Source organism: Lactuca serriola, chromosome 2 (assembly GCF_051521515.1).
Source record: "Lactuca serriola cultivar US96UC23 chromosome 2, Lser_US96UC23_V15, whole genome shotgun sequence".
Lineage (NCBI taxonomy): Eukaryota > Viridiplantae > Streptophyta > Magnoliopsida > Asterales > Asteraceae > Lactuca > Lactuca serriola.
In genome coordinates this window covers 174,872,871-174,889,744 of record NC_136409.1, presented here as the reverse complement: position 1 = coordinate 174,889,744, position 16,874 = coordinate 174,872,871, and positions in this window count along the sequence as shown.

Here is a 16,874-nt window from a genome sequence, read left to right as displayed (position 1 = left end):
TATTGCGGAAAAACCCTAATTGAAACCTTTTCATAGAAAAGAAGTGTATCGATTACACAGCCTCCTGCTCTGATACCAATTGATGAGATTAAAACTTAATCTGGAAGATCGATTAGATCTTAAACAGGTAAATAAATATTTAAACAGCAAGAACGAACGCAATATAAAGAACAACTCAAGGATGAATCAAACGTGTTGAATGATTATAAAATAAACCCTCAGAAGAGCTCGATCAAGAACATCAACTGTAGAGGGTTGAAGGTTTACAAGAACGATAAAAAATTCTGTAATACTATTGTAATAATCGTTACTTCTTCATACTTTACCTAATATGCATGCAAGCATATCTTTATATAGTAAACCTAATAAACTCACGGTTGGACAGGCCCAAAACCGGAGTACAAAATAAATGGACTAGCAGTCGAGCCCAATGACGCAATCTTCAAACGAGTCTTCAACTCAACACCCTTCTTCACGGCACTCGTAGCACACCCTTTTGTTGATGGTGCACTCATTGGCATAGTTCCCCGTTTTCCCACACTTGTAGCAGGTTACTTCCTCGCTACATTTTCTCGAGTGCTTCTTCTTGCACTTCTCGCACCACTTCAATTCATTTACTCCTCCCCCAAGCTTCTTTGAACCGAACTTGCTCTTCTTTTTGTTGGGTTTAGCAGACCCTTCAAATTTCCTCTTCTCACCAACCTCAACTTTGCTGGCAGCTCTTCCCTTAATCATATCCTCCACAAACTTGGCAGCCCAGATAGCTGCCTCCAGAGTAGGTTCCTGACGCACTGGCACCGCGTACTCCCATGGAAGTCCCTTTGTGTACTTATCAATTTTCGTCAGCTCATCCGGAACAAGACGCAAGGCAAACTCCATCTTTTCTGTGAAGTTGTTTGTGTATTCATCGATTGACATGCTTCCCTTCTTCAGGGTTAGAAACTGGTTCTCTAGCTCAAGCAGGTTTTGAGCTGAGTAGTACTTTCGTTTGAATTGCACCAGAAATTCTGCCCATGTCAATTGCAGGGGCTCGTTGGGGCTTAAAGTCTTCCCCAAGGTATTCCACCAACGTACAGCGCCTCCTCGAAACCAACGCACTACAAACGTGGTCTGTAGTTTTCCTCTGCAACCGCACGTCATGAAGGTTAACTCCATCTCCGAAATCTAATCCATGACCCCGATTGGATCTTCCTTTCCCGTGAAAGTCGATGGCTTGGAAGTCAGAAAATCCTTGTACTTGCATGCATTCCTCTCGACTCCGTCATCTTGGTTGTTTTGTTGAACTATTGGTGGGTTGACTTGACCAACAGTCTCACTGTAGTTTCCCTCCTCAGTCTGCCCTTCGTTCAATTCGGGTTGTTTGATCTGTATGGTCGCTTCCTCTCAATTTTGCTGGAGCAAACGTCTGGTTTCCTCCATTTGACGATCCAACATTACCTGGATCATCGCTTGCACTCCGGCCATCGTTATTGGCTCAGCAGCGGCTTCCACAACCGGTATTTGTCAATCACTGGGGGTTGGTTTATGTTCCCATTTGCATTCACGTTTCCGCTATGGGTCCTTGCCATCTTGATCTATACACCGAATAAGGTGAATTTAGATCTTTATTTAGGATTGATGTTGAAATCATCCTTATCACCCCGAAACGTTTACATGCTAGTTCTAATATCGTAGTCATATGTTTAGAATCCTAAACACATAAGGTTTCCAGATCCGGTCGGCAACAGACCATAGATCCGAACAAATAACAACATATCATGCACAAAGCATTTAGCACATAAAAGCATTTTTGGCACAATTCCTAAAATAAGCTAGTGCTCACACCTCACAATCATCGTTTAGCATTCTACGTTTAAGTCTAGAAATCCTACAAATTCCTATTTCACTTAAACTAATGCTCTGATACCAACTGTGATATCCCCATTTTCACGGCCAGAAAAGACCGATTTTGTTTATAGTTTGTTTAAACATCAGAGTAATATTTTAAATAAAAGTGTTGCAGAATTTGTCCCAAAACAAAATATGATAAAGATTTAACAAAAGCATTTCTGTAGAAATGTATTTCATTAAAAAGACTCGGGATGTCATGTTCGATACAGATCATAAGCATAAACAATACAGCATAGGCCTTACTACATTATTCCGTATTTACAAGCCTAAAAACCATTAATCTCTCATCCCAAGACATCACATCTATGCTCATGCACCACTACCTATAATACAAGAAAATTATTGGGTCATGCTTGGGAGCCTGGTGAGCACATAGGGTTTTCAACCCACAATAAATAAGTTTATTAACTTTATCAAACCAAACAAACCCGATTACCTGTTCCCGTTATCCTCACTTTACGTCCCTAAAACATCTAACACAAGGGACCTAGTTTAAGGACAATCATTGGGGTGGACACTAGTGCTAAGGGGATTCCTCAGCAATAAATGTCCTTAAGGCAACCATGTGGGGGATGGAGTACACCTTGTGAGCATACAGTTCAAATAAACACCTACAGGTTGCGAGTCTGCTAGTGTTCCACTGGACTGTCTAGAATAGTCCGTGGTCGTCATCTATACTCCGCTAGATGACTGGATCATAAATAACATCTATAACGAGGCCTCTCATTATTTCATTTTATCACACAGCAACTAATACATCTACCCATGTTTTATCCCAACATTTTCGTAGATTTAAAATACATATATAGTTTAAATCATTGTAAACATATATAAAACGTTCATCCAGCATAGATAGCAAGTATTCAGATAATATGCACGCATAGCACGTAATTTATATAAAATACTTCATATCTATATGTAAGCTGAAAGTAACTATGTACTCACCTGAAAGGTGGTGACTCAGCACTCGGGCAGCGCTTCGATACTCTCAAAACAATTTTGCTTTGATAAAACCTAGTACCAATACTACTAGGGTTTAGTCTAACGATAACCGCGGCAAATTAATAGTCTGGCTTTTATTATTATTATATAAGCGTTAAATAACACTCAATATAACTCATAATAATAGCCCAAATAATTATTTTAAGGACCTAATAACATTACTATAATTATTTGAAAGCTATATTAAAAATTGCGTAAGCGTAGCTCACTTACAGCGGATTTTAGAGAAAACCGGGCTTTATTTGGAGCAGCGTTTCGAAACCGAAAGACACTTTTTCTCGGGGCTCCAGGAGCCTCGGGGCTTCCTTCAGGTGCTAGGGCTTCACCTAGACTTTAGGGAACTCAAAAGGGGATAGAGAGAGAAAGTTCTTAAAGAGAGAGTGAGAAAATGTGTGAAAAAGTTCGAGAACCTCGCCCCCCTTTTATACCCAGCGAGGCCTCGGATTATGTTGGGCGTAGTCCTTGGCTACGCTGGGCGTTCCTCGGATAAGGGCGCCATCTGGACCCAACTGTCTCGCATTCATCGGAAGAGATAAGGCCGAAGGTATGCCGCACGTACTTGACCTCGAACGCTGGGCGTAGCGAAGCGAGGCGTGTCCAAATCCGAAGCGTTCACTGATCAGCGATGGACGGCCCTCAACGCGCCACGTCATCAAGTTCTTATCAACCTTCATAAATTCGATCCTAAACTTTAAAAATTCGTAACTTACGCATACGAGCTCTGTTTTTAACGTTCTTTATATCCACGCGAATGTGGAAACATACTCTACAACTTTCGTTTAGACTCCGTCGGCTAATTTTGACTCTATTTTAAAATTTATATTATTAACATGCCGGGACAGGATTGGTCCGTTAAATTCTCATAACTTCTTCATCCGATGTCCTTTTTCGCCCATCATTTTCTCGTTATGCTACTCTTAACGAGATCTTCGATTCTCGTTCAGGTCGTGTCGGCTAAAAACCGCTCGATCTAATATTCGAATTTCGGGTTGTACACTGCTAATCCGAAACTTCGAAAATTCATAACTTCCTCATACGAAGTCAGATTTGGGCGTTCTTTTTATGGACGCTCTCGGTTTAACGTATTCTACGACTTTCGTTTAGATCGCTAAGGCTAAATCTCGCTCTATCGTAAATTCACTATTTACGCTTTCCGGTATCGTGTCGGTTCTGTCGCGAAACTTCGAGAGGTCATAACTTCTTCGTTATAACTCGGATTTTGGCGTTCTTTATATCCCCGGAATCCTTGTTTCGACCACTACAAATTTATATAAAGATATCGAGCTTATCTCACACTTTAATTTTTTGACGCTTATTTTTATTCTTTATTAAATATATATTTATAATAAAGTAATAAGCACACAAATACACATAATTCACATAATACTCAAATATTTCATCTTTATTACTTCAAAAAGAGTTACAAGAGTTGACCTAGACTATTACATTGTCAAAAATGCTTAGCCCTAAAACCCGGGCATTGCAACATCTTACTCTACATTTGACAAGTGTTATGAACTTTCTAAAGATTAAGTCACTCAAGGCTCATTCTTGGAGTATTACTCTAAGATTTGATTTTGGAACGAAGTACGATTTATCTTTTGATTTAACCATTTCAACAATTCATGATTCCTCTCCTTAGTCAAACTAATGCACTAAGGTGTCCTTAGAGGATCAATTGTGATATGGTTCCATAATCACTAAGATAATCATAAAACAAGATACTCAAGTACTCTCCCATCTCTTCAGATTGAAGAAACTTTTATGTTCCTGCCTTATTTGATTCTTCTTATCCATTCTGTCATACATTGAAACCTTTCTAATGTTTCAGAATTACACTTAAACTTGTAAGCATAACCATATTTACTAAACTTTAGTAAATCATGACGAATAGTCTTTGTGGTGGACCTGATCAACGCACACCCAAGTGTACCCGATCCCTTTGTCCTTCACTTGACTCACATATAAATGTGAACAAGGAATTAGTCTTAATTTCCCAAAGATGAAAATTTCTCATTCATCATACAATACAAGTTGCATGATTCCAAGTTTCTATCCAACTGAACCTTGGGTGATGAGAATCTTTCCTTATTTGGTAAATTATGACACTACCACAAATGAAGAATCAAATCCATTTCCTGATATTGCTTATCAATGGAAACATATAAACAACAATTTTTTTCACAAATGCCATTGTAAGGATACTTAAAATAAATAAACCAAAAATTTTTCTTTTATTTTAAAACTTGCGGAAAAACTTATCCTTACAATGCAAATACATATGAAAAACATTTTGTTGTCTATTCCTAAGCAATATAGATCATAACTCTTATGCAACATCTCAAAATTCTGATTATCGAACCATGCGATCAGAATCAGCACACCTTTTCTTTAAGCTTACTTTGATTCTTCAAAAAACATCAAAATGTAATTACATTACATCATGTATTAAGAATCTCCAAAAGAGACTTAATAGAGTTAGATAACGGACTTTACCTGAAGTAGATTCAAACTTTTGACTTTACCATCCTTATGAGGTTTCAGGTAAATACGGCGGCTTCGCAACCAATACCCCTCCTATTGGCAAAAAGAAACATATGGACTCTTTGGAAATGATATACGAGACTATCACAGACTTAGACTTTCTCTTTACCATTAGGTCAAACGACTTGACCATGGCCGATCCGTTTCAATTGGGAAGAGAAAGTTTTTTTTGGACTTCCAATGTCACCAATGTCAATGTCCAAATAGGTTTGGGAAGTAGATCTTCCAATCTAATTTGTTTTACCAATGCTCCAAATCATTGCCGATTCAGCATCAAGCAAACATGTAAGATCATTAAGGGTCATGTCGTGATCTGTCGTCAGGGAGTGACCGAAGAACCAAGTCAACAGCCATCTACCTCATGACTTCGACACCCGACTCTCCCGACTTGTCAATATGTGACTTAATCTCCAAGACCTAAGCACATATATACTTTGTTTTCCAATAGGGATTGAGTGACTCAGAACTTATTAAGTCTTGAAACTTGTGGGATAGGGAGATTTATTGGAGGAGGTGGAGGAATTGAAGTATGATTTCTAGTCCCACTAATGCACAACAAAAGGATTGATCTTTCACCTTGATTGCCATTTGGGATATCATCTTCATTAGGAAAGCTTGTTCCTAAGGATTTGGGAAGACCATAGATGTCTTAAAAAGATATCTATAATGGGAGAAATTCAAGTTTAGTTGATTTAAAGTGCTTAACATAGCACCCAATATGAAATATTAAGGCTAGGACCCAACAAACTATTCTATAACTTGGAAGAGGGATGCCGTAATCCAAGCTATAGAATATTTGAAGGTAGGTAAATGACGATTTACCAATTTCCACCATGAAAAATGAAATTATTCATTAAGTTTTAATTGGATTTGAAACTACTAGATCTTTTGAGATACATTGAACTTTCAATGGCATGTTTGAATCTCGATTGTGCCCTCTCAAGTTTGTGACTGGGATGTCGAGGATCACAAACAAGGTGTGAATAACCATGCAAATTGACTTGGTACTCTTAATTTTATCACCTAATCGATGTGCCGGTTAACCACACACGCTCCACCGATCTATGATAAAACTTAAGTCACCCTTTGCCACACATTGTCGGTCCCATGTTAGTGCGCCGGTTAACCACACACGCTCCACTAACGACTTAAAAAAGGTGCAAAGTGTAATTTCATGGGTTAGCACCATTCCACATTTTCCTAAGTAACTAAGATTGGCAATTTATAAGTGTTTAGTTACTTAGTATTTATCATTATACTTTTAATGAAGGGAGAATTCTAGTCCTTATCCTAACTGTTCGGCAAACGACCCTCCACCGGTCAAGGAAGTGGTGGGTGAGAGTGGACACCCATTAAACTGCCATTTTATAGGCAGTAACCTTATACCCCCCCCCCTTTATAGACCGGCTTTGTGAATGAGGCCTACTAACGGTAAGACTTACTTGCTCTTATATATATATATATATATATATATATATATATATATATATATATATATATATATATATATATATATATTATTAACTTATAATATTATAAAGTATAAGGGTTGAATTTTAACTTTTAAAATTCTAAGGGCTAACTTGGAATTAAAGTATTCATAAGTGAAAACTTTTCAAATTCCAAAACTTGAGGGCAAGTTTTGAAACTATTCAAAACTAATTAATTCCATAACTTATGTGTTTAAAGTAGTTTTAATTAAAAACTCTTCAAGTTTCATAACTTGAGGACAAGTTATGGAAAACTTTAAACTAATAAAATAATGTAACTTTTCTTTATTTTGTAACTTATGGAATTAATTAAGGTTACACATTTTATTGCTTAATGCAGTGACTCTTGAACCTCCATAACTTGAGGACAAGTTATGGAGTCATAAAACCATTTAATGAGAACAAGACTCTTCATTTTGTAACCTTTGCCATCTTTTATGAGTTTTAAGAAACATAAATGTGACCTTTCATGTAACTTGAGGACAAGTTACACAAACACATTTTAGAATCATCTCTTAGATTAAAATGGGTTGAAAACACATAATCAATTAACTTATCTATTAATCTAAGCAACGCATACGAACAAAGAGAATTCACATCAAAATTTTCCATGTAATTAGCATAACTTTTAAACTAATACAAAACATGAATCTATTGACAATTATCTTTGAAATTGGATTAGCATGAACATTACCACATCAAAAATAGGTTTACAAGACCAAAAACAGCTTTTAGTAATGTTCCTAGTCCAATTCCAGCCAAAAAACACGAAAGTAAGCTGTCAAGGGCCAAAACTCGTCGAGTTCTATAGAGAAATCATCGATTTCATGCAATAAACCATGAACTCGTCGAGTTTTCTGTCTGGACAGCTTCTTGGCTTCGAAAAATGTATTTGCATCAAGTATAAGAGAAAGCAAGCCTAGGCTCTGAAACAACTGGGTTTTGAGCATTCTAACACTCCTATGGTGTACATGCAACCCTAGATACCTTAGATCTATGTTTACTCTATTATACATGCAAATATCAATTTTCCAAGGTATTGCTCTAACTAGCATAATATAAAGTACAAATAATATAAAATCTAGTAGAATGACATACCTATTTGTTGGTGCTTGATTCCATGTAGCTTGAGAGCCTAGTGCCCCAAGTGTGACACCTCAAATGGTTCTGTTGGGTCAAAAATATGGTTTATACTTTGCTTTTCTAGGAAAATATATTTTTATGTAATGTTGTATGTGTTTGCGGTTGTGTGTACGGCCGTACACAGGGTGTGCGGTTGTACATGTGTGTATGGCTGGAGGTCCATATAAATAGAGGAGTGCATGTGAGTGTACGGTTGGAGAAGAAGAAAGATAAGAAGACTAGAGAGGAGAGAGAAAGTTAGAGAGAAGAAGTGTGTGTGAGAGAGAATCTATTGTAAGGAGCATAATTCATATTGAATACATCATAGATTCATCCTCTTCTTCTTCTCATTCTCTTCTATATTGATCTGACATCATCCAATCAATTGGATCTGATTGATACACAAGCAATTTTTGGGACTTACAATTGGGTCAAAAATATGGTTTATACTTTGCTTTTCTAGGAAAATATATTTTTATGTAATGTTGTATGTGTTTGCGATTTGTGTGTACGGCCGTACACGTGTGTACGGTCGCACACCCTGTGTACAGCCGCACCCTGTGTGCGGCCGTACACAGGGTGTGCGGCTGTACACATGTGTATGGCCGGAGGTCCATATAAATAGAGGAGTGCATGTGAGTGTACGGTTGAGAAAAAGAAAAGAGAGAAGGCTAGAGAAGAGAGAGAAAGTTAGAGAGAAGAAGTGTGTGAAAGAGAATCTATTGTAAGGAGCATCAATCATATCATCAATACATTAGATTCAAGTTATTCTTCTTCTCCTTCTCTTCTTAATTTGATCTGACATCATCCAATTGATTGGGATTCCGCACCATCAATTGGATCTGATTGATACACAAGCAATTTTGAGGACTTACAATTGGTATCAGAGCTTGGTTGTATCAATCAATTTTTTCAGATATGGAGCTTATTTGATCTTATTTTGAAAAGAGAATAGCGTTTTTGGATAGATCTCGCAAAAAAAGGGGGGTTACTTCTTTGCATTTTTCATAAAAACGAGTTTTTGATCGAGTTTTGGAGCAAAAAAGGGTGAAAAACGTCGTTTTTTCGTGAATCTGTTGAAGGTGTGCGGCCCAATTGAAGGAGTGTTGCTGGTTGAAGGTGTGCGGCTCAGCAGCCTCGGTTTGCGGCTCAGGAGTATACGGCTCGGTGTGTGCGGCTCAGTGTGTGCGACTCGGACGTGTGCGGCTTAATCTCGTGTACGGTCCAGCGTCTTCGCTTCGGTCTCGATCAGCAGCAGTTTACGTCGAACCTCAGCCTCGTCCTCGCCTCGCACCTCAGTCTCGCATCGCGTGCAGCAGTCCTCGTAGCACAGCAGCTTCGCATTAAAAATAATGAAACCGATAGAGGGGTGCCGGAGATCGAACCAGGGACCTCTAGGTCATTGCCACAGCGCTTTACCAACTCAACTAGCGGACAACTTGTTTCCTTCCTTCGAAATTTAATTCATATAGTGTCTCTCTCGGTTCCAAATTTCGAAAATTGACTCTTTTAACCCCAAAATTCAATTTATTTTCATTTTAAATTCCAAATTCAACAAAAAACTTTAGTTTTTAAATTTTAACTTTTGTTTTTGACTTTTGATTTAAAATTTTGACTTTGACTTTTAAAAGTTGACATTTGACTTAAATTTTGACTTTCTCATTTGACTTTTAATTTTTCAAATTTGGCTTTTCGGTTTGACTTTTCAAGTTTGACTTTTGAGTTTGACTTTTTTAAATTTGACTTTTAAGGTTGACTTTCTCGGTTTTTAAGTCAAAGGGAAATTAAAAATAAAAAAAATAATAATAAAAAAATTAGAAAAAATGAGTTCCACATCAATTCCGGTAAATGAAGTTTCATGTACTCCATCTTGTAAAGCTACGATTAAATTTCTTCGCGAACAAATTGATTTGCTAAAAAGGGAAAATGAGGACCTTAAATATGAAGGCTATACTCTAAGGAAAGGTCAGAAACCGTTAAAAGCACAACTAGAAGCAAAAACCAAAGACTTTAGGAAGCTTCAGGAAGAGTACAGCAACAAGTGTGAAAATTACGATCACATTAAACGCAAACTTGCTGCTGTAACTGAAGAACTTGATGCTTTGAAAATAAAATGTGGAAAAACAGACGTTAGTTTCAAAAATTATACTGCATCAAGTAAGACAGTCGAGTTCTTAGTAGAAAATCAATTGAGTTTTAAAGATAATCAAACCAAGGGTCTAGGATATCACAGTGTGCCACCTCCTTTTAATCACAATTATAACCCACCCTTTGAGACTAATGAGGAAGAAATGCCTGCTCAGTATGGCCAAACCCCTGCTCCAGATTCAGTTAAGACTGAACAATTAGGGCCTACTGAGGGTGCTGAGCTGAACGATACTAATACTTCTACTTCATGTGCAGGTAAAGTAGCAGAGGATGAGAACAAGGAGAAAACAATTGAACAATCCAATGACTCCTTGAACTCTGAATATGTTGCTTCTAACTCAGTTACTTATGATCAACCTACTGTTGGTAAATACAGGCCACCAATTCACGCAAAACAGCCAACTTGCTGCAAGTGTGCTTGTGGGAACAATCAGAAACGAGGCAAGGTTACGCCACCAGGGGCAGGAAGAAACAACTTCACAGTGAAGAAAAAGACATGTTTTCACTGTGGAACACCTGGACACATTGCCCGAAACTGTCCAAATCGCGCATACATTCCCTACTACGCACAAGGGTGGCAAAACGCGCCAAGAGGGAGATATTTCAAAAGAAACCCCTCAAGGTCGCGTTCAGACCATGATGACTGGAACGCGCAGAAGGACAAGAATCAATCCCACAAGTCGGCTAAGAAGTCAAATCCAAGAGATGCTCCCATGAACTCAAAATCAAAGTCATCTCAACGGCCGACATCAACTTCAAAATCAACTACTGAGCCACCCATCAGATCGAAAAAGAAATGGGTTAAGCCCAACTACAAATGGGTTCCAAAGGCTCACTCTCCCAAATCAACTAATGACTCTAATATTTCTTCATCTTCTGTTTGTGATAAACAGGATATGTCATGGGAGAGAGTACCGTGCAAGGATGACAAAGGTCGACCCAGTTTCAAAATGGACTGGGTTCCAAAGACCAACCGATCCCGCTCTGTGTCGGAGCAGCTATGGAGGCATATCATCAGACTTTGGTTTGTTGGTAGTGGCTGTTCCTGGCACTTGATAGGGGACATCTCTCAAGTGTACAACATTCAGACATTTGTTTGAGAGTATGTGTCCTTTGCGGGAAAGGAAGAAAGGAAGAGATCACTCACGGGGTTTGTGCTTAATGACATGAAGAATTTTCGGATATGTTCTGAGTTTATGCGTGCTGTTCTCAAACCTTCTGGATGCAAATTCAATCGGTGACTTACGGTTTGCATTTTCTTCTCTATACTCCTGAGTTTTCCTTAACCTGATTCGCTTTAAAGACTAATTTTTGTTTTAGGATAGTTTAAATTTGCGCATTTACTTTCATTTCTCTCTTATGCACAAATTTAGGGGGAGAAATAAAAACAAAACAAAAATTAGAAAATTTTAAAAATCAAAAAACATTAGAAAATCATATAATCAAAAAAATTGTTGGTTATGAAATGTGTTGCTTGAGGGAGATGTTCTGGGAAGTGATATGATAAAGTGATAATAGGCAACCTGGGTCTGCATAACGTACCCGAAGTTGAAGGATCTATGCTCTGGTTTGATGCGTCGATAGGCACGAAAATTTTTTAAATGGACTTGACTAGGGAGAGTTGAACTTAGGAAATTTATAGACTTGACAAATCTTGACCTAGTTAGATCCGTTCAGCCTGACAATACGACGCTCGGATAGGTTGAGCAGGGTGATATATATGGGAATCTACTCGTCACAATAATTGAACCCGTACTTGGAACCGTGGCTTAACTTTTCCTCGATGTGCGGATTCTGTCCTTAATTCCGGTTGGATGAGGCGACTGGTAAATTCCGATAAATTAGGTCTGTAGAATATCATTTTCTTTATTTCCGTCTGTTAGTCATATGCTGTCTCCTTTGCGTGACTTCCAATCCGACCTGGTACACAACATATGCAACTCTATTTCTCTGCAGGTTATATATGTGAAAGACTTCTTATCTGTTAGCCATATGTTGTCTCCTCTGCGCGACTTTTAATCCGACCTGGTACACAGCATATGCAACCTTCTACTTCTCAACCCCTCTGAAGTAATAAGTAATAAGTAATAGAAATCTGAATCTATCTTCTCTCTGAATGGTTGTCTGCTCACCCGGTGTAAGGAGTACTCTGGAAGTTCTTGATGGCTGGTGTGACAACCCGAAATTTCCATTTGTACGAACATTATCTATTCAATATAAACTAGTCCAGTTTCAGTGATTTTCATACTTTTCCGAACAAGTTTGTGTGCATTAGGGTTTATGTTTCAGGAGATATCAGGAGAGTGGATGCTCCTGGATTGGTGAAACTTGAACATTCCAAGTTTCACAATGTCATAGTCAAATCTCCGAAATAAAAATATTTTCTGCCAAAATATTTCAGGACTATAAATAGATTTCTGAATTAATTAATTCATTATTCACAAATCCAACTAGAGAAAAGCCATTTTCTCTCTGACGGATCTTCGGGTTTTCATCCCAGATTGTGAGTCTACTTTCCTAGATGTGTTTTATTGCTTGTTATATGCTTTATAACATAGATTTCATGTCTAAAACACAAGATCCGGGAGTTTACCGCCCAAGAACGTTCTTGGGGAGTAAACTCCAAAACGAGGCCTATAAGCTTCCTAGTCCCATTTCCTTGATAGAAAACTAGTTAGGGACTTATTGTATGATCATTAGAGGCTTGAAATCATTTAAGAACCACAAGTTATAGGTGTTTATGGCCAAGGAGATTTCTTGGGCCGTAAACCCCTTTTCAAGGGCTATAAGTGCCCTAAACCACCCCTAAAGCCTAAGGACATTTACCCTCTAATGCTTGTAGCTATTTTTGACACCAAAACACTTCAATATCATTAAGTTTTAGGAGTTTACGGCCAAGATATGCTCTTGGGCCGTAAACCCCTTTTCCAAGGGTTAAATGCACCCTAAACACCCCTAAGGCCTTAAGACAATTACCCTTGAATACATAGGACTTGAATGGGGAACAAACTACATCAAAATCATCCCTAAAAGGGAGTTTACGGCCAAGGAACATCACTTGGGCCGTAAACTCCAAGTGAAGGCACAAATGTGTGCCTCTTGTCCCCTTCAGCCTTAGATAAAAACATGGAAGCTATCCTACATGTGCAAGTGCCTCAAATAAATTAAAACCAACACCCCATAGGAGTTTACGGCCGTAAAATCTAGGGGATATGGTCTTTAGAACGTAAACTCCCCTATGTAGCATTCTAGGGCCTTAAACTACTTCAAGGATTATTCCAACAAAGCTAGGAGTATTCTAGGATCAAGTTAGCACCTTAAAACACCCAAAACCACCAAGTGAGGAGTTTATGGTCGTAAACCCATGAGTTTACAGCCGTAAACTCCAAAGGTGGGGTTTGTTGGGTGGTGAACTCTTATACAAGGTCATTTGATGCTTCAAACCCTTTTGCCTTGTCCCGTAGCAACTTAGATGCAACCATTATGACCTTTAACACCTATACAAGGTGTTTTACATGTTCCTAAGTGTCTTAAATTATTTGTTAAGTTATTATTTGGCTAATTAGTTATATATATTCTTATTATATGATAACTAGGCTCGTGCGTGTAAACAAGTCTCCGTTTGCCACCTAGCACGGTATCCGACACTGCAATTCAAACAGCCCACCACAAGTGAGTTCATACCCCTTTAATCAACCTTTGAAATGATTTTAAATGTTTTAAATACTTTATGGGGGGAATACAAGTCAAACACTTATAGTTATTGCTTCAATCACATGTGATTGCATTTAATCACATGTGATTAATAACTAGGAAAACAATGATTTTATCACTATTCAAACTGTTTATCAAACTGCTTTACTTTGAAATGTTTTACAAACTCTTATACTTTTCAAACTTATTTACAACTGTGATTCAAACAAATGTTCAAATTACTTATACTGTTTTATCAAACTTATGCCTTCAAATTGTTTTATAGATTGACATCTAGTCGATCTTTTCTTGAAATAATATTCATGGTTCAATTGTCTTATAAAATCTTTATTTATGCTTTAACTTCTTATAAAAATTGCATGCCCATATATGTATAGATATATAAATAATGTTTAAAGGGCTTAGGAATGCCATCCGCCCTATTTCCTTTTCCTCGATTTGGATGTGGTCTGGTGGGACTTCGGATGACCATCCGAAGGTCGTTTCAATATTAATTATATATCAAATATACATATATAGACATAAAAGTACTTCCATATACATACGTACTAGACACATCATTAGTTAGTTACCATCGGCGTAACACAGGATCGTACATATACAGCTATACTAGAAACATGAACATATACAACTATACTATGAGTACATATACAGCTATACTAGAAACATGAACATATACATCTATACTAGAAACCTGAACATATACATCTATACTAGAAACAGGACATATACACCTATACTAGAAGGAGAACATATACAATTATACTAGAACGAGAAACATTACATATACATGAACACGTTAACAATTGTGATCCACTGTGTCGGAGCATGCCTTAAATGTCATGGCCCGAGTTGTAGCCAGAATTCTCTTGGAGGGAGAGCGTGAGTTTGCGTATAGATCTATACTGGATTGACTATCCTACACCTTGCTGCTAGCTACAGCCGGACCTACAGGTCTGCGGGTGCCAAACGTCATTTCTTTATTACGACCATTCATTATGTCGTTGTTACCAGTCGATAGCATGGTGCAATTTATCACATTTTACCTGAATATAAATCCGGTTTAAGGTAGTTAGTACAGCAGTAGTTCCTATTATACAAAACTACAGTACTACAATGATTTACCCATTACATATTTTAGTGATAACCTCACTTAAGCATTAATGTACAAACTATATTTTATTAAATGATAGTTACACTTGGGAAATTACACACATTTACAACAAGCGAGTATACAAAACAGTTAAGCCTTGGTAGAAGGTTACTTTAATAGAAAATATAGGTTTTTCTGAGAGATTCAAACTTTTACAAACATTTTCAAACACTCACTTACATTTTTACAAACTTATACATTGAGACAGGTTCAAACGTTTTGACAACAAACATTGACACTAAAATACTTATGAACTCGCCAGCTTAATGCTGATAAACTCTTTCAAAATAACTTGTATTCTCAGGTCATCAGTAGACAGGTACCGAGGCCAGCTTTTGAGAAGATGGAGCGCATTCAAGACTCATCTTATTATTTTGACTTACATTATTTTGGTGTCTATAACTATACAGAACACGCTTGTATTAAAATTATATATTTAATGCAATGGATGATGTTGTTTACTTATTTACATTTACTGTGTTGTGATACTATACATGACGTCCTCCGCCCCAGAACGTTTCCGCCGTTCTTGGTTTTGGGGTGTGACAGCTGGGGCATATCAGGAAGCGGGAAACACGTTCTAGTACACTTAAAATTGAAAACATACAGATTGTCTATAGATCTCGCTGCTCAATTTAGGTGGATAACAATATCCCTGGTCGTCGTCAGATGAATGGTCCTTAAGATATAGTATCTAAGAAATTAGGATCAGATATAATTTTTAGGAACTTAAGTTCACCTGTCTTTGTAACAAATAGTATGTCCTAAATTTGTCACAATTTTTCGTGTTTAAGTGGACAACAATACCGACGATCGACCAGACAAAGATGTGAATATGAAACGTACCGATAAGTGGATAAAAGCTGTCTAAAAACTTTGATCCCAAATCTCTCTTAAAGTTAGATATCATTTTTATTTTTGTTAAATTTGTCATAGTTTCTTCTAATTTAAATATTAGGGGAGAATTAAAAATTAAAAAAAATCAAAAAAATTCAAAAATCAAAGAAAATCAAAGAAAAATCAGAAAAATTTAAAAATCCAAAAATAGTGTTATTTCTATTTTATTTCTTGTTCAGAAAAATCAAAAATCCAAAAATATTTTTTGTTTCTGTTTTCATTTGTGTGCTAAGTTTTCTTTTAGTTTTGTTTTGTCTTGAAAAGTGATTTCAGGTATAGATAAGACTCATGGAGTTTGTGTAGAAGATTTCTGAGCCAAAGTGTAACACCGTAAATTTTCAAAATAATTTTTCTTTTTCAAAATCACATAACGTATCACATCACAAATCAAGATCCATAATTAATACTGTTTTCAAAAACAAATCCCAAGATCTCTACACATAATAAACTCCATCGGTGTGTGTGTACGTGTCAAGCTGTCGCCTTCCCACGGTCCTCGCTAGTACCTGAGACATCAAACACAACAACTGTAAGCATAAATGCTTAGTGAGTTCCCCAAAATACCACATACCACAAATACGCCACTCAAGGCTAAATCCGACCCTCTGGTCTAGATGTCTCAGCGGGACCCTCCAGTCCCGCAACTCGTTGGACCCTCCGGTCTAGTCACAGCTCATTGGGCCCTCCGGCCCGGTCAGAATCGTTGGACCCTCTGGTCCGGTCTACACAATCATACAGCATACATATAACACATAGCACGTAATCTCATACATAGCACATAATCTCATACGTAGCACATAAGACCCTCTGGTCAACTCGTAATACCACTCAAGGTAACGTATAGTGAAAAGACTCACCTCGCGTGTATCGGTAACTCGTAAATCTCTTAACCACTAGTGCTCGATCTCCCGAGC